The following is a 19,036-nucleotide window of genomic DNA, read 5'->3' as shown; positions in this document are numbered from 1 at the left end:
TTCCTAATCTCTCAGTGTAATGTAGCTTCATATCGACTCATATGAGTCAAAATAAACTTAAGTAGGTCAGGTTGGGAAACCTGGTGAGTACGTAGGGTTTTCAACCCATAATAATAAAGTTATTATGTTTCAACATCAAACAATTAACCCAGTTACCCATCCCCATGATCTTCTTTATTCTTAAGTATCTTCCCTATGAATCATCTATTCCTCATTATCTTCTCTATGAAGTCCATCGTCGCCAGGGTTTATATAAGATGCACTAAGTCAATAGTCGCCAGGGTTTATATAGCAGGCACCAAGTCTATAGTCGCGAGGGTTTATCTCGTTTATGAGCAATATTATTTTCGAGAGTCCACTCGCAATACATGACATTGGGTTTTCAGAGTACACCGGGTGAATATATCGTTCATAACACCTACAGTTTGCGAGCCTGCTAGTGTTCCACTAGACTGTCCAGAATAGTCCGTGGTTGTCATCTATACTCTACTAGAGGACTGGGCCAATTCTTGGGTCAAGGCTTTTCATCATCTTTCACCTCTCAACTTCTATATCGTATCTCATCATCTATATCATCTTTCATCTACGCATCTTTACACAATATATATATAAATATAAAAATACATATACTGTTTAAATCAAGTAAAACATGTATAAATCGTTCATATGGAATTGATATCAAGAACATAGATAATATGCACACATATAACGTAATTTATATTAACTACTTCATATCTATGTGTAAGGTGAAAGTAACTATGCACTCACCTTAGTATTGTGAGTTGACGGAATCTAACTAGAAGCGCTTCATGATTTTCGGGCTCAGGATGCGGAATGGCCTTCGGAAAACCAGAGAGAATGAAAATAGATGGTGTAATGAAAGAATGGTTTTTGATTGCTATTTATAGGCTATTATGGGCAAGTTCACGTCGTCGACATGACATTCATGTCATGGCGCATGGTTGAATCACTTTGCAAGCTTTCCATCTGCGTTCTAGATTCAAAAGGTGTCTAGATGAACCCTCAGACTATTCTTTAAACCAAAACAGAGGACGAGTTGATTCAGCTAATTATTTGACGTGCTTGGAGTTCTATGAATTCAGTTCGGGATGCAACTAATTCTTGCTGTAGAGCCCTGTTGGCTCTCCTACTCATTCCCAATTCCTCTTCAAGATGGCGAATTCGTACCGTATTAACTCTGGAATTGGCATCAATTTCCATGATTTAGTCGATGGTTGCCCAACCCTACTCTTCATTCCGAGCAATCTTGCGGACCAAAATATGCAGGACTCGATTTGCTGAGCCTCCCTCGCTCAGATTGTAGAAGCTTCTGTCTCCATTATAGGGCATGGTTTGACCTAGTTCCTGACTCCATCTGTTCAGGTTTGTTGCCCACTGGGTTGTGGGGCATTGAAATGCTGGTCGAGGGTTAGGATTTGGGATTGGAGCCACCTGAGGTAGATTATTGACTTCTAGCTCGGATTCAGAATGTTTGGAGAAGTTTTCTGCGAATTCATCATCTAAAGGGATTGCATGATCATCTTTTGGCTCCGCATCACGGCCCAAAAACTCTCTTGGCCGTGAGCTCACTTCTAGCCATGAATCTTAATTGATTTGTGGTCTAAAACATGTAATGGTAGTTCCTAGGTTCATTCCCGAGGCTTTGAGGAACATTGGGACACTTTTGGCCCTTAAAATGGAGTTTACTCCCTAAGTGTTCTTGGGCGGTAAACTCCCAAATCTTGGGGTTTTGGTCTGATTTTGATGTTTCTAAACACAATCTAAGCTATATAACATAACTAGATCGAAGTACTCATAATTTGGGATAAAAACCCGACCATCCGTGAGAGAGAATTTGGCTTTTCTCTAATTGGAAATATAACTAATGAACTATTTTGGTTCAGATTTCTATATATAGTCCTGAAATTTTTTTTGGCGGAAAATATTTTTATTCTCGGAATGAACTATAATACCCTAGAGTATTGGAATAACAGTGTTGCACAAAACCGTAGTGCGTCTACTCTCCTGATATCTCCTTAAGTGTAAATCCTGAAAAACTGCCAAACTTATACCCGAAGTCTGAATTTTCACTGTAACTGTTCTACTTCTATTGGCTTTAAATGGTTTGTACAGAATGGAAATTTCTGGTTGTCACAGTTATTATCCAATAAAATCCATTATTTTCTTATAATAAAAGTCTAGTTGTCCAATGTTATACAGTTTGGTTAAGAACAGTTAAGTTATCCAAGGAAAAACCCTTATTTTCCTAAAAGTTGGTTATCGATCCAGAATGCAGTGTACAAGTATCTACCATACTTAAAATGTTTGTGTATAGTTTCCTAAAAATCTGGTTATCCTTGGAAACTACATTAGTTTTAACACTTATATAAAATTAATAAGTAAGTAGAAAAATATCCATAATCTAAGTTGCGGGTTCCATAACCATACAATAGACTAGATAAGGCTCTGAACGGGGCCAATATCATTTTATGACTTTTGTCACCCTTGGACCTTTCGGTCCGACTGTAGCTAGAAGCCAGGTGCGGGGTTGTCAATCCCGTATAGATCTATACACTCAAGTCACGCTCTCCCTCGAGGAGATTCTGGTTATAGGGTTAGTCCTACACTCTCGTATCTAGGGGGAGTGTTACCAAGGACGTGTCTCCAACCTTAAGATTAATGAATTTTAAAATTTTTCATTCACTCTCGAATCTAGGGGGAGTGTTACCAAGGACATTTAAAAAGTAATAATAATATGGAAAACTCTGTTACTAGTCCTTCACTCTCGTATCTAAGGGGAGTGTTACCAAGGACGTGTCTAAAAGTGCTGAAATCCTTCACTCTCGTAACTAGGGGGAGTGTTACCAGGACATTTTGAATGTTCTAAGCTAATTCTTTTAACCATAATGATGTGAAAAACTCATTTGTGAAGATAAAATGCAACATTTTATAATGGGTTTCACAAACAGTTTGAAAACTAACTTTGCAAGTTAAACAGTAGGTTAATACAATTTCCAATGTTAAAAGCATACGAGATATGAAACATTACCAATGAAATCATAAGTTTGAGTACAAGATTTCCTTATACTTTTGCTTGTATTCTCCCCCCCTGAAAACATTGAAAACACGGAAAAAGGTGTAGGGGTATGAACTCACCAGACGAGAAATGTGTCGATTGGATGCTAAGTGTCAATTCGGGGCTTGAGTACACGCGAGGATCCTATGTAATATGAAGATATACAGAATTCTATCTAATTAGACTTTGAACTACCAAATAAGTAAGACAATACACTCTGAGACGCGAAAACACTCTATTTCAAGTGTTAGAAGTGACCCGGGTAGCATCTAAGGATATGTAGGGCTTAGATAGGGAGTTTACTCTTCAAGAGTAAGCCCTTAGGGGTGTTTACGGTCCAAAGACCATGTCCCCATGAGTTTGCGGCCGTAAACTCATGGGTGGTGTGTTCTTGGATGATTAAGGGCCTTACAATGCACAAAGGAAGGTTCTAGGGTTGATTCCATGGCTTAGGAAGTGATCGGGACTTGAATTGACCTTGGAAAAGTAGTTTACGGTTCTTGATTGGCACTAGGGGAGTTTACTACCATAAACACATGAGTTTACAACAGTAAACTCATGTTTGTCCATGAATCTTTTGCTTTGGTGGTTGTAGGTTGTTGGGTGAAAATATGGTTTATACTTTACTTTTCTGGGCAATTGTATTTTTGTGTATTAATTGTGGAGTTTTTGGTCTTGTTTACGGCTGAGTTTATGGCCGTAAACACCTTACGGCCGTAAACTCATTTACGGCCCATTTGTTTCCGATCCATATACAACATGTATAAATAGAGGTCTTAGGGTGAGGAGTAGAGATTGATGATTTGATGAACACGAAGTAGTTTACGGCCAGAGAGAGAAATCGTGTGTGAATCTTTTGTATCCGGATTATAATTCATATCAATACATACATAAATTCAACATATTCTTTTTCTCCTTCTCTTCTATTTTTATCTAACATCATCCGTTTGATTGAGATTCCGCACCATCAAACGGATCTGACTGATACACGGGCAGATTAGGGACTTACAATTGGTATCAGAGCCAAGTTGTATCAGTCCAAAGGATTTTTGTTTCATCCAAATATCAAATATTCTGTGTTTACGGTCCAAGCTTACGGCCGTAAACACCGAGTTCTTGGGCCGTAAACTATATTTGGAGCATCATTTGGTCTTATTTTCGAAATATTTTTGCGTTTTTGGATAGACCTCGCAAAAATAAAGGGGGTTTGTTCTTTGTGTTTTTCATAATAAGGGGTTTTTGATTGAGTTTTGTAGCTTCAAAGTCGAATTTCCACGTAATCTTAAACTGTTTACGGCCGGAGCTTTCTGCCGGAAACAGTTCACGGCCGGCGGCGCGTTTGTGTTTACGGTAGGGTTTCCGGAGATCTCGGCTCGGCAGCGGCTTGCGACTAGGCGGTTTGCGGATTGAAGCGGTGGAGCGTGGCTTGAAGAGCGGCTCGGCGTTTTCGGCTTGAAGGGTCGGCTCAGTGGCCGGCTAAGCAGCAGCTCGAATAGCAGCTTCAATTAAAAAGTAGGAGCAACTTTGCGTGTTGCAAGGTTCGAACCCGGATCCACCGCATAGAAGACCAACGCCTTACCAACTCAAGTAGCTGATTCCTTGTTCCGTTCCTTCGAAAAGTAAAATATAACCTGTCTTTTTCGCACCTAATTTCGAATTTTGACACTTTTTACCCCAAAACTCAATTTCTTTTAATTCAAAATTTTTTTTTCATCCAAAATTAAAATTAATAATAATGATAACAATAATATAATTAAAAAAAAATTAAAATAATAATAATAATAATAAAAAAATTAATTATTTTTTAAACTTTTATTTTTGATTTTTGATTTTTTTATTTAGAATTTTGATTTTGTCTTTCAAGTTTGACCTTTGATTTTTAATCTTGACTTTTTCGTTTAACCATTAAAATTTCAAATTTAACCTTTCGGTTTGACTTTTAAGTTTGACTTTTCAAGTTTAATTTTTTAAAATTTGACTTTTAAGGTTAATTTTTTTTATAATAATTAAAAGGGGGGGGGGGGGGGGGGGGGGGGGCATTTTAAATTTGACGTTTGCTTCTAGTTGTTTTTTTTAATTAATTGATTTTAAGGTCAACGAGGGAATTTGAAAACATGAAAGAGAGTCGTCAGGATATGTTAAGACAAAATTTCAACTTTTTCGATTATGTTCCTAGAGAAAAGCTTGAAACTCAGTTGCAGCGATTTACTACACTCACTACTGAGATGAATATAGCCGGGATATTCTTGACTAAGTCCGACATAAACAAAAGCTATTGAATTCACTTCCAAAATCGTGGGATATGAATGTAGCTGTCATCAAGAAGACAAAAGATCTCAATCGTCTTAGTGTTGCTGAAGTAATTGAAGAGCTTGACGCTTTAAAGAGTTCTGTAAACCTTCCGGTCAATGAAGTGTCATGTTCTTATTCATGTGAAGTTTCATGTTCTCAATCATGTGAAGATACGATTAAGTTTCTTTGAGAACAAGTTGATGTATTTAAAAGAGAAGTTGAGGACCTGAGATATGAAGGATATCAACTCAGGAAAGGACAGAAACCCCTAAAGGCTGAGTTGGAAGCAAAAACCAAGGACTTTAGGAAACTTCAGGAAGACTACAGTAACAAATGTGAAAACTATGATTATGTAGTCAAACAAAATGCTGAGCTAGTGACTGAAGTTGAATCTTTGAAAGGAAAGTTTGAAACCGCCAAATTGATGTTAGAAAATATGATTTCTCAAGTGAGGTGGTTGCAAATATGATAGACCAAAGCATGCAGTTTAAAAGGAATCAAAACAAGGGTCTAGGGTATGATAGTGTACCTCCTCCTTACAATCATAACTACACATCCATCCCTATGAAACAAGAAGAAATTGACAGGGAGGCACATCTTAAATACGGAAAACCAGTTGGATTTGTGTCAGGAGGAGTTATTAATGTTGAAAACATTGATGTTTCTGTTACATGTGCAGGTAAAGTAGCAAAGGATGAGAACAAGGAGAGTTCTTCTGAACAAACCAATGACTCCTTGAACTCTAAATCTGTTGCTTCGAACTCGGCTGCTTCTAACAAACCTGCCGTTGAGAAATATAGGCCTCCAATTCCAGCGCAACAAAGTGCCTGTTGTAAGTGTGCATATGGGAACAACAAGAGACAAGGAAAGGATACGCCACCAGGGGCAGGAAGAAACAATTTCCCAGTGAAGAAAAGGACTTGTTTTCACTGTGGAACACCTGGACACATTGCCCGAAACTGCCCAAATCGCGCATACGTTCCCTACTATGCACAAGGGTGGCAGAACGTGCCAAGAGGGAGATACTCCAAAGGAAACCCCTCGAGGTCACGTTCAGAAAATGCTGATTGGAACGCGCAGAAGGCCAAGAATCAATCTTCCAAGGCCAAGAATCAAAATCCCAAGGGCAAGGAGGGAATGTCGACCAAGAAGTCCAATCCAAGAGATGCCCCAACAAAACCAAGACCGGCTAGGTCAAAGTCATCTCGAAGATCGGCTTCAAGTGCCAAATCAAGTGCTGAGCCACCCATAGGATCGAAAAAGAAATGGGTTAAACCCAACTACAAATGGGTTCCGAAGGCTCAATCTCCCAAATCTCCTAATGCTTCTAACGTTTCTACATCTTCTTTTGTGATAAGCAGGACATGTCATGGGAGAGAGTATCGTACGTTGATGAAAAAGGTCGTCCCAGTTTCAAAATGGACTGGGTTCCAAAGACCAACTGATCCCGCTCTGTGTCGGAACAACTACGGAGGCATATCATCAGACTTAGGTTTGTTGGTAATGGCTGTTCCAGGCACATGATAGGAGACATCTCTCAATTGTACAACATTCAGACCTTTGTTTGAGAGTATGTGTCTTTTTGTGGGAAAGGAAGAAAAGAAGAGATCACTCATGGGGTTAGTGCTTAATGACATGAAGAATTTTCGGATCTGTTCTGAGATTACGCGTGATGTTCTCAGACCTTTTGGATGCAGATTCAATCGGTGAATTACGGTTTGCGTTTTCTTCTCTATACTCCTAAGTTTTTCTTAACCTGATTCGCTTTAAAGACTAATTTTTGTTTTAGGATAGTTTAAATTTGCGCATTTACTTTCGTTTCTCTCCTATACACAAATTTAGGGGGGAGAAATAAAAACAAAACAAAAATTTAAAAATTTAAAAAAAAATCCAAAAACATTAGAAAATCAGAAAATAAAAAAAATATATTGGTTATGAGTCTGTGTTTGAGGGAGATGTTTTGGGAAGTGATATTATCAAGTGATAACAGGCAATCTGAGTCTGCGTAACGTACCCAAAGTTGAAGGATCTATGCTCTGGTTTGATGCGTCGGTAGGCATGAAAATTTTTAAATGGACTTGACTAGGGAGAGTTGAACTTAGGATATTTATAGACTTGACAAATCTTGACCTAGTTAGATACGTTCAGCCTGACAATACGACGCTCGGATAGGTTGAGCAGGGAGATATATATGGGAATCTACTCGTCACATTAATTGAACCCGTACTTGGAACCGTGGCTTAACTTTTCCTTGATGTGCGGATTCTGTCCTTAATTCCGGTTGGATGGGGTGACTGGTAAATTCCAATAAATTAGGTCTGTAGAATATCATTTTCTTTCTTTCCGTCTGTTAGTCATATGTTGTCTCCTTTGCGTGACTTCCAATCCGACCTGGTACACATCTGCAGGATATATATATATATATATATATATATATATATATATATATATATGTGTGTGTGTGTGTGTGTGTGTGAAATATATGTGTGAAATACTTCTCATCTATTAGCCATATGCTGTCTCCTTTGCGCGACTTCTAATCCGACCTGGTACACAGCATATGCAACCTTCTTCTTCTCAACCCCTCTGAAGTAGTTAGCAATAGAATTCTGTATCTCTTCTCTCTCTGAATGGTTGTCTGCTCACCCGGTGTAAGGAGTACTCTGGAAGTTCTTGATGGCTGGGGCATATCAGGAAGCGGGAAACACGTTCCAGTACACCTAAAATTGAACTCATATAGATTGTCTGTAGATCTCGCTGCTCAACTTAGGTGGACAACAATATCCCTGGTCGTCGTCAGATGAATGGTCCTTAAGATATAGTATCTAAGAAATTAGGATCAGATATAAATTTTAGGTTTTTAAGTTCACCTTGTCTTGTATCAAATAGTATGTCCTAAATAAGTCACAAATTTTTCGTGTTTAAGTGGACAACAATACCGACGATCGACCAGACAAAGATGTGAATATGGAAGGTACCGACAAGTGGATAAAGGCTGTCTAAAAACTTTGATCCCAAATCTCTCTTAAAGTTAGATATCATTTTTATTTTTTTTAAATTTATTATAGTTTCTTCTAATTTAAATATTAGGGGAGAATTAAAAATTAAAAATAATAAAAAAAAATCAGAAAAAATTAAAAATCCAAAAATAGTGTTATTTCTGTTTTATTTCTTGTTCAGAAAAATAAAAAAAAATCCTAAAATATTTTTGTTTCTATTTTAATTTGTGTGCTAATTTTTCTTTTAGTTTTGTTTTGTCTTGAAAAGTGATTTCAGGTATAGATAAGACTCATGGAGTTTGTGTTGAAGATTTCTGAGCCAAAGCCTCGTCCGTGAGCTTCGAAGAATTCTCATTCGAAGGAGCAAGAAATGAAGATCATTCTTTCGATATTCAATCTTTCAACCCCAGAAGCAAGGTGAAGTTGCAATTGAAGATTATGTGACGGATTGCATTGAAGCCTCCTCTATCAGTCCGCTGCTATCTATGAACCTGCTGAAGTGATCTAGAAGATTTGTTCTCTCTGATGTTCTCTTTGAAGATTCTAAAGCTGAATGCACCATCTTTCAAGAATAAGTACGTCAAGCCTCCTCACCCAATGTGCACTCAATGCCAAATTCTGAAGAAAACCTCAAGTGCTCAAGATGAAGTCATTCATTGAAGATTCATATGTTCATCCTGATGCTGTGAAGAAATCGAAGGTTAAAGCTGAAGCTAAGCTCTCATTGAAGATTATCAAGAAAGCCAGCTACCTTTTGGGGGGAGCTTGTTGGGTCATTAAGAAAAGAAAGCTATAAACCAAGGGGGAGATTGTTGGGTCAAAATATGGTTTATACTTTACTTTTCTGGGCAATTGTATTTTTGTGTAATAATTGTGGAGTTTTTGGTCTTGTTTACGGCTGAGTTTACGGCCGTAAACACCTTACGGTCGTAAACTCATTTACGGCCCATTTGTTTCCGGTCCATATCCAACATGTATAAATAGAGGTGTTAGGGTGAGGAGTAGAGATTGATGATTTGATGAACACGAAGTAGTTTACGGCCAGAGAGAGAAATCGTGTGTGAATCTTTTGTATCCGGATTATAATTCATATCAATACATACAGAAATTCAACATATTCTTTTTCTCCTTCTCTTCTATTTTTATCTAACATCACCCGTTTGATTGGGATTCCGCACCATCAAACGGATCTGATTAATACACAGGCAGATTAGGCACTTACATAGGTTAAGCATACAAGCTTCTAGATCCAAATCTAAGTCATATAAGGTGTTAAGGGCACTTAAATACCCCGTTGAAGGTGTTTACGGTTTTGGGAGACCTTCCCAAACCGTAAACTCAAGTGTGACACATTTTTATATGCTTTGATGCATCTCATGAAGGAATATAAGGTTCTAGACACTCATGGAAGCTTTTGGAGGTGTTTAAGGGGCAATTTAACACCTTAAAAGGTGTTTATGGTCCTTGAAGATGTATTTACGGTCCAAGAATGTTCTTGGGCTGTAAATTCATGTTTACTACCCAAATCATGTGATTTTGGTGTTCAAATCTCGTACATGCAAGTCCTTAAGCCATATCTAAGGACTAGAAGGGACTTGGAAGGGTTTTGGTTCTTCAAAACCCCTTTAAGGGAGTTTATGGTTTTGGGAGATGTTCCCCACCCATAAACACAAGATTTTAATGGGTTTGGGTAGTTTAAACATAGATTTGCATGCTAAACAAGCTTAGAAACATGCTAGGATAGATTACTTACCAATTTGAAGCTTGAAAATGGTGTTTTTGGCTCAAACTCCAGTTTTAGAGAGAGAGAGAGTAGGGAGAGAAAGTTGTGAGAGTGGGTAAAAGTCTTCAAAGATGACCACTCAACCTTTATATAGGGGTTGGGTTTGAGATCCGGTGGAAATCTATGCGATATCAACGTTAAACGGGTTTTAAAATTTTACCTGATTAATTTGCCGTAATTACGACTTAGTCGTAAATAAAATTTTCCAAATAAATAACGAGGGTGTTTTTACGTGTTTCTAATGGGTTTGGACACTCATGAGGTCATAATAAAAGTACCACTTTAATTAATTTAAACCAAAACCTAACGGAAAAATTGGAATACTAACGGTTTTATTAACGAGCACGGTTTATAATGACAGAATAATTTACGAGTTGTCACAGTTTTCAAAATAAGTAAAGGAGGATGCAGAGTGTATGATCAGCCAAATCCAATAAGTAGACCTCAAAATACCCTATAGTTATTTATATTGTGATATGTTAGAACAACATGCTAGTACTAGGCTAGGGATATTTAGGGATTGCATGATAGAACTATGTGAATACATGTTGTCTGCTAGCCTAAGGTTTTCCTTATATAGATTGACATCATTACTATAGTTACTTAGTGTATGCATCATGGTTATACATAATTAAGATCTTATAGCCTGAGAATGTTTGATTTGGCCTTATGTTCTCTTCTGGTTTTATTGGGGGTTAGGGTAGGATCGGATAGTCAAAAGTGATGCAGGTTTGGTGGAAGTTTCATGGATAGGTGGGCCGTTAGAGGTCGGGAGGCCAGTTATGAGGTAGACTAGCATTCCTCTAGGAATGAGGACTGAGCGTTCGATATATATATATATATATATATATATATATATATATATATATATATATAGTTAGGGCGTTATGGTGATACTTGAGACAAATATGGGTAGCTGTGGAAGGTAGTATGGTCTCGTACTACTGAAAGAACAGGACCCATATGCGTATCAAGAAAGTCACAACCCCTAGGGTTTGATTGGGAGTTGGTTCCCTGATAGTGTATGGATTATTTGAGATCTCTCTAGTACATTATCAGAATGATGGTTACGAGACGTCTTGAGACCGAATCTAGTCTAGGATCGAGAGCTGGCAGCCAGGATGGGCCAGTATTTTTAGAGGATCGTGCCAGTGAGATCGTCCGAGAGGAGCTGATCAAGATTGTCTAAGGGCAGTTTTCGGAGATGTTGCGTTTATCAAGACCGCCATGGTTGAGTATTTCAATGAGCGCTATGCAACCATTGCCTAGGAGGTTGTCGCAGCACCTACAACAGCTATAACAACGACAGGGGTACAGGTTGGTCGAGCTTTCCAGTACCGGGACATGATACTGGGAAATATTCTGATGATTAGAGGGTTGCAGTTACTTGGGATCAGGGAGATGTTAACACTTGTTACAACCCGCAGGTTGGGCGGGAGAGGCTAGCACGGGTGTTTCTAGATTTGAGGCTTCGGGGGTTTTGCTCGTGGCCGGAATGCGACTTGCGGGGACTCCGGAAGGGAGGAATGGTTATGTTCAGCTGAGTTTTGTAGCTGGAAGTAGAATGGTTAATTGATGAATAGGAATGTCGCTGAATGGCGCAAGGATTATGCCCTTTCAGCTTTTCGAGCTCGAAGGACTGAGCAAGTTTTTGACCCAAGGATCAGGTTGTATTCCAGTTTGGGGTCAGTTAGTCGCAGGGGTTGGCGACAATATCTCAGTTAAAAAATAAATACTGAAAGTACTTTTGTGATGTTGAATTTAAATTCAAAATAAAAATAAAATAACAATTAAATTAAAAACTAAATTTATCTCAACAAAAACTGAAAATACTTTTGTGACGCTGGGATCAAAGTTGTTAGACAACTTCAATCCACTTGTCGGTACCTCTACCTTCTTGTCCATGTCTGATCGATCGGCAGTATTGTGGTCCACTTAAACACGAAAAATTTGTGACGAATCTTGGGCAGACTAATAATGACAAGACATTTTTGTCCAATATTCTAAAATAATTTTTTTAGGGAGCATGCAGCTGATGACGACCAAGGATATTGTTGTCCACCTAAATTGAGCAACGAGATCTACAGTCAATCTGTGAATGTTCAATTTTGAGTTGTACTAGAACATGTTTCCCGCTTCCTGATATGCTATAGTAATCAAGAAATTCTAGAATACTCCTTACATCGGGTGAGCAGGCAATTATTAAGGGAGAAGATAGAATTAGAATGCATATGCAATACACCCAGGTCGGATCTCTTCCAATCACACAGAGGGTGAAACATATGACTAACTTGATTTTAGAGGGATTGAGAAGAAGAATGATGCATATATTGTGTACAAGGTCGGATTGTAAGTCACACAAAGAGGACAATATACGACTAACAGATAGAAAGAATTGCATAGATACAAGATGCAGAGAGATAGAGGTGCATATGTTACAGTCCAGGTCAGATCTTCCAATCGCGCAGAGGAGGCAACATATGACTAACACACAGAAAGACGAAAAATAATTTTGTACAGACCTAACTTATCGAAATTCCCCAATCACCCCAGCAGTACCGAAATTAAGGATAAAATCCGCACATCAAGGAAAAGTTAATCCATAGTTCTAGATACGGGTTCTTTTAATGTGACCAGTAGATTCACATGTATATCTCCTTGCTCAACCTATCCGACCATCATATTGTCAGGCTAAACAAATCAAACTAGGTTAATTTTGTCAAGTCTTGAATTCCTTAAGTTCAAGTCTACCTAGTCAAGTCCATTTAATGTCTTTCGTGCCTACCAACGCATCGAACACAGAGTGTAGACACTTCAGATTTGGTATGTTAAGCATATTCAAATTGCCTATTATCACTTGATAATATCACTTCCCAACATATCACCTACAGACAAACTTAGTAGCTTTTTATTTGATGATTTCTTAATGTTTTTGGATTTTTTTAACTCTTTTAATGTTTTTGTTTGGTTTTTGTTAATTTCTCTCCCTAAATTTGTGCATGGGTGAGAATGAAATAAAAAGGAACAAATTTTAAACTAACCTAAAACAAAAATTAATCCTCAAAACGAATCATTTTCAAAAGGCCCACATGCGCATCGAATCGAGCTTTGTTAAAAGTCTTTGTGAACAGATCTGCCACATTAATAGCAGTAGGAACCTGTTCCAGCCGGATGAGCGAACGCTCATAATAGTCTCTGATAAAATGAGTTTTGATATCAATGTGCTTGGTTTTGGAATGTTGGAGAAGATTTTTAGCTATTTGAATTGCAGCCTCATTAACACATTAAATGGGGGTTTCTAGATAATTCAAACCGTAATCTAACAGTTGAGGTTGGATCCAGATCACTTGAGAGCAACAAGCAGATGCAACAACGTATTCCGCTTCCGTTGTTGAGGTTAAGAAAGTGTGTTGTTTCTTGCACTGCCACGACACTAGCCTATCTCCAAGGAATTGAGACCCTCCTGATGTAGATTTCCTGTCAAGCTCAAAACCTCCATAATTACTGTCAGCAAAAGCATATAAATCAAATTCGGAATTCTTCGGAAACCAAAGAACTAATTTCGGGCTACCTTTGATATACCAAAAAAATTCTTTTGACAGCAATAAGATGTGAAAGTTTAGGATTAGCCTGATAATGTGCACATTGACAAACTGCAAACATGATGTCTAGATGGCTTGAAGTAAGATACATCAACGATCTGATCATTAATATGTAGTGAGTCTGATCTACGGATTCACCTTCAGTATCTAGAGTCTGCAGAGGTCTTTCAGCCATTGGCGTCGATGCAGGTTGTGCGTCTTGAAACCCGAATTTCCCATGGATATCCTCCATATACTTAGCTTGATGGAGTAGGATTCCGATTGAATTTTGTTTGACCTGAAGCCCCAGAAACACGGTCATTTCTCCCGATGAACTCATCTCAAACTTCATTTTCATTACTCCTTCAAACTCCTTGCAAAGTTGCAGACTAGTCGACCCAAAGATAATGTCGTCAACGTAGATCTGAACTAGAATCTGATCATTATTCACATGCTTGATGAATAAAGTTTGATCGATAGTACCACGAGAGTATCCGTGCTCGAGCAAGTGCTTTGTGAGAGTCGCATACCACGCTCGAGGAGCTTGATATAACCCATACAACGCCTTGTCTAACTTGTAGACATGATTAGGAAACTTTGAGTTTACGAACCCAGGGGGCAGATCAACATAGATTTATTCCTTCACCTTGCCATACAAGAAAGCTATCTTGACATCCATCTGATAAATAGTGAAGTTCATGTAAGAAGCATATGCAAGGAAGATACGAATAGCCTCCAAGTGAGCCGCTGGAGCCTAAACCTCCGTATAATCAAGACCCTCGACTTATCTAAACCGAAGAACCGCCAATCTTTCTTTGTTGCACACTATAACTCTAGAATCATCTTGCTTGTTTTGATAGACCCAACGTGTGTCAAGAGACTTTTTGCCCTTTGGTAACTCAACTAATGTTCAAACTCCGAGCTTTTCAAAACTAATTTAGCTCTTCATGCATAGCATCTACCCAGCTGGGCTCATTCAAAGCTATTTCAATATTCTGAGGCTCTATTTGAGAGATACAGCAAGAATTAAGACATGCATTCACATCTCCACTCTGACTTCTAGTTCTAACTCCGTCGCCTAGCTGACCAATGACATTTTTGATCCGATGAAAGCGTTGAATTCTTGAAGGTATCTCCTGGCTGATATCATTGAGTGAAATGGGAAAATTGTGAATGTTGAACACTCCATCATTTGCTGATTGTTCCACATTAGATGAATATGCTACAAACTCATTAGCAATATCATTAGGAAAGAGTAATTCCATAAAAGTTGAAGTGACAGTGGAAGCATATCTAGATATAACTTTTCTTTCGACTGGAGTAAGAGGTGTAGCATCAGCATCTGGAGTAACATGTTAAACTGGAGACTTTGGACTACCAAGTAGAATAGATGACTCCTCCTCAGGTGTAGCATATGGCTCCGCCTCAGATAGTGAAGAGGTTGATGTTGGAGGTCTGTAGACAACTTCCTCATCTACTTCTTTAGAAACATTCTTCAAATCATAGGAAGATCCAGATGAACTATCCGAAGACACATTTATGGAATTGAAGTGTGATGTGTAATCAAATTACCAATCCGAACCCACTCGAGTATCCGTTTCATTCTCCTCCAACCAGTGCACATCATAAGATTCCACAATTTGCTCCGTATTCTTGTTGTAGACCATATATGTGGTGCGTGCATCATACCCTACGAAATAACAATCATCGGCTTTGGCATTAAACTTTGGGTTGGACTCCAAGTGAAGAAGGGTGCAAGGACAGCCAAATACGCAGAAATGACTGACTGAAGGCTTGTAAGCATACAAAATCTCATACGGTGTCTTTATTTGAGATTTGTTGATCAACACACGATTCTGAACGTACCAAGCAGTGTTAACCTCCTCGACCCAAAAGAAAACGATTTACATGGAGTCACATAACATCGTCCTTGTAGTTTCCTTTAAAGTTCTATTTCTCCTTTTAGCAGCACAATTTTGTTGAGGTGTGTGAGCAGAGCTGTATTGACGCACGATCCCTTTTTCTGTGCAATAATGATCAAGAACAGAGTTCTGGAATTCTGTTCCATTTTCAGTACGAAATGCCTTCACCCGGTTGTTGGTATGGTTCTCAATCATCACGACAAACTTCTTTATCTAGACAGCAACCCTAACTTTGTTGGATAAAAAGAAAACCCACGCAAAACGAGACAAATCATCGATCACAACCAGACAGTACGAACTTCTCTTGATGCTTAGGACCTTGATCGGATCAAATAAGTCCTTATGCAATAATTATAGCACTTGACCGATTGAGTTAACCTGTTTTGCCAGATGTGGTTTTCTATGGTGTTTTCCTTGGCCACATGACACACACTTCTCAAAAGTTATGAAGTCTCTGACAGGTAAGCCTCGGACCATCTGATTCTTCGCAAGACGATTTAGGTTTTTAACATTTGCATGACCGAGTCTACGATGCCACAACATTGCGTTTTGTTAGGAGACTTTTGAAAAGAAGCAACTGATTTGTTCAGGAATGTTGCTATTCATATCAATAATGTAGGCATTTCTATCCATCTTACATTTAACGAGAATCCATTCTTCCGGGATGACAATGCCCGACTTGAGAATCATACACTCCTTGTTGGTGAAATGTGTAGAATAACCTTTGTCGCATATCTGAGACACACTCAATAAACTATGTTTTAAATTGGCAGAAAATTTGACATTCTCGAAACTTAACACTCCATTTGTAACGATTACCCTCTGAGTGATCTTGCCACCTTCTCCGCCCGTAAAGGAGACGTATCCCTCATTAAAGGATTGAATCTTGCTCAATTGGGAGATGTCTCCTGTCATATGCCGGGAGCAGCTGCTGTCGACATACCAAGGTTTGACGACATTCCTCTCCAATTGTCCCTGCAAAATGAGCGGGTTCATTTAGATTTGGGAACCCAGGTCATCACTTTCCCGGGTTACCCCTTCACTTTTTCAGATTTATCATTATTTACAACCTTTTCAGAGGATGTTGATGATTGATAGCAAGTTATTTTGGGCATCCATTGATAGTTAGGTTTGTTAACAGTCACTGGTGAGCACATGGGTTTTCTACCAAAAGTAGTTGAAGACCCAGAATTACTCCTTGACGAAACCGTTCTTGGCAGAGCCATGTTCGGTTTTGGTAAACAATTGGTGACTTTGTTATGAACAACCCCTTTTGTATTTTGAAAAACTGCCCGTTTTTATCTACGATCATCCTTCCAGTCATCATTTCAAGAACGAGCTCTTGAGGACTTTCTACTTAAAGACCTTCTTCTAGATTCGTTCTCTCCTCTTGGTGACATATAATGTACAAAGATCCTATTTGGAAAATTCCGAGATATATGACCACCAATACCACAATTAAAACAAATCCTTTTATTATTATTCACCATATTCTAGGAGCCCAAACTATGTGATTGAATAAATCCTCCTAAGACTAGTGTTGCATTTCTCAGATTCATTTTCTTTGCTAGCACCCTGACTTTTCCCAAGAGAACGTATGCATGAAACAGGTTGTGAGATAAGTGAGGGTGCAACAGATGGTTTGACTTGTGGAATCGGTGTGTTATCAACAGAAACATTACAAACATTAGAACTATTAAACAACTCATCAAATGCTCCAAAAAAGTTTAATTCAGCAGAAATAGAAGCAGAAGTATCACAAAAAAACATTGTCATTTTTAACATCAGAAATAATAAAATCTTTATTTAGAACAAAAACTTCAGGTTCAGACTCAGTTTTGTTATCAGAAACAGATCCTTCAACTTTGTGCTTTGAGTTATCTAAGGATTGATCAGCAGGGAAAGTAGAAACCTTAGTACTTTCAACATTTATAAATCCTCCTGAAACAAAACCAGATGATTTGCCATAAACCATAAATGGTTCGTTGGCAATCTCCTCTTTGGTCAAGGGTTGGTACTGATATGTATGATTAAAAGGAGGAGGTACATTAGCGTATCCCAAGCACTTTTGCTGGTTTCGTTTAAACTATAGGCAATGACGAATCATATTGGTAACTACCTCGCTTGATACATCAAATTTTTTAAAATCAAGATTTGCAGTTTCAATTTCTCTTTTAATGTATCAAGCTCAGTAAGTAACTCAACATTCTGTCTCTTGATATAGTCATAGATTTCACACTTATTGTTGTAGTCTTCCTGAAGATTTCTTAAGTCCTTTATTTTTGCCTCTAATTGGGCCTATAAGGGTTTTTGACCTTTTGTAAGTTGATAACCCTCATATCTAAGGTCCTCTACTTCTCTACGTAAGGATTCTATTTCTTCACGAAGAATTTTAACGTAATCAACACAAGCCTGAGAACAAGAAGGTAAACTTACCTCACTTTTCTTGGGTTCTAAAGTGTAGATACCATCAACGCAAACTACAGCTCCATCGTTTTCTCTTCAGGATCAGTTGCAACATTCTTTATAGAAGTTTCATTATGGACTTTTGCTAGGTGAGCATTTTCAGGTCCTGAGATGTTCAAAGCCTGAATCTGGTCCTCCCAGTCAAATGACTGAGCAACCATAGCAGTTTCACTGTTGACTGCAGCCTTTCCATACCGCAACCATCGACCTATCATTACTCAACCTTCGATCCGGTTTCGGGAAATCACCAGCAAAATGACCCGGCTCGTGACAGTTGTAGCACCGCAAATTTTCCTTGTTGAACCGCACCTTTTTATCATCATTCATACCCCAGTTATTCTTCCCTGTATTCTTGGCAAACCGCTTAGCTCTGAAAATAGCCATAGCTATTTTCCATGTGATGTCCATCTCTTCCACATCTTCTGGATGAATCTGATCCAGATCAGCAAATGACAACTAAGGCAGAAGCTCCCCTGCAACAAATGCATTATAGCAGTTTACAAGTCCTGTGGAAAGAGCAGTATTTTCATCACCTTCCTTTGTGTTTGAGGAAGAGGCCACAACTGGTGTATTGGATGAGGGAGCAGCCTGAGGAGCAACAGACACCTGGCTTTGAGAGTAAGGCATGGATGACGTAGCAGTAATGGTTTTGATCTGAGGTTGTTGAACAGCAAATGCTTGTCCTAAGGAAGGAAAGATTGATGAAAGAGCATTGTTAGAGGAAACCCCGAGGTTTGTAGTCGAATACGAGTTCACGTGGTTAATCTCTCGCTGTTTATCATCTATATCACACGCTTTAATGATCGCCATTGTTTCGGCAAGAGTGAGACGATTCAAATCCTTGGTCTTCTTGATAACTGCTACATTCATGTCCCATGAGTTTGGAAGCTCATTTAGTAGTTTTTTGTTTATCTCTG

The sequence above is a fragment of the Lactuca saligna genome, chromosome 1 (assembly GCF_052625555.1).
Source record: "Lactuca saligna cultivar CGN05327 chromosome 1, ASM5262555v1, whole genome shotgun sequence".
NCBI classification, from domain to species: Eukaryota; Viridiplantae; Streptophyta; class Magnoliopsida; order Asterales; family Asteraceae; genus Lactuca; species Lactuca saligna.
This window is presented reverse-complemented; position numbering follows the sequence as displayed.